The sequence below is a fragment of the Aplysia californica genome, unplaced genomic scaffold (assembly GCF_000002075.1).
Source record: "Aplysia californica isolate F4 #8 unplaced genomic scaffold, AplCal3.0 scaffold00352, whole genome shotgun sequence".
NCBI lineage: Eukaryota > Metazoa > Mollusca > Gastropoda > Aplysiida > Aplysiidae > Aplysia > Aplysia californica.
The window spans coordinates 456206-457343 of NW_004797622.1; positions in this window are offsets into that span (position 1 = coordinate 456206).

A 1138-nucleotide genomic window follows, 5' to 3' on the forward strand; every position below is an offset into this window, starting at 1 on the left:
CCCGTCGAGTCGCCTCCCCCCATAAATTACTACTCGTACCCCATCATCACGTCTTCCGAGAACAGCCCCATTCCACGTCTAAATGAGACAATTTCCGACACGCTTCTCAAGTAAAAAGACTCTTTGACACTCCAAAGAAACACGTTTCTTAACACAAACAGTCATATTACGGCTTGGTAAATCCAAACAAATTAACAACCTGAAATTTGTGTAAATTGCACGAAAATCTTGTTTTTGAGCCGCTGACTTCATTTAAAAATGTTTGATTCTTGGCGCGTGCTTGGATGTTTTGGCTATGTTGAATGATGAAACCGGCTTTTTAATTTTATTGTTTTATTTTATGTTATTTTGGGGAGGGGGGGGGGGGAAAATTGGTATACAGAACACTCGTAATAATCTACACCCGGAATGTTTCCGAGATAACAGGATCCCAAAATATCAAGCTCATACGTGACTGGGAATATTTTTATTATGTGCGTCTGAGGTCATTTTTGCATCACGCACGGAATGGCGTTTCCATTTATTGGTAAAGATTTTGATGTGAGCTGCAATTCACGGTGTTCTGGGAACTAGATAATAAAGAAAATTAGTGGTGAGTAACCTTACTTTGCAGCACGTCGTGTTAGCTGTCAATTCCCTCAGGTGAACGAAGGTAGTTTATTCCAATAATATAGGCAAAATGATTATCTGTTCTCCCCCCTCCCCCCACCCTAACCAACGGTGCCAACATTTGAAACTTCAGAATGTTTTTAACACTTTAAAAAGATGCAAGTTCTAGAGCAGGGGATTCAAACCAAATTACCCAGGGGCCGCTGGAGGTAGAGTATGGGCGAATGTAGACAGCATCAAGCAATTTCATCAAGCATTCCACAGGAAAAAGGTTGCAAGTATTGAAAGAGGGAAAGCTTTCTATTATTCTTAGTCTTTTTTAAATAGTAGTTAAGAACATGAGCGGTTCTACGGAAAATCGGCTTTTCTTACAATGACAATGACAATCTTTATTCGTCTCGCAGAGAGAAATTTGTCTTGGTCGTTAACAATGACTGTAGACGTTACAAAAGTTAGACCTAAAGGTGCACTCACGCAAAGCACAACAAGACAGGACATTAGGCCTAGTAAATACATGTCTCACGTGCTG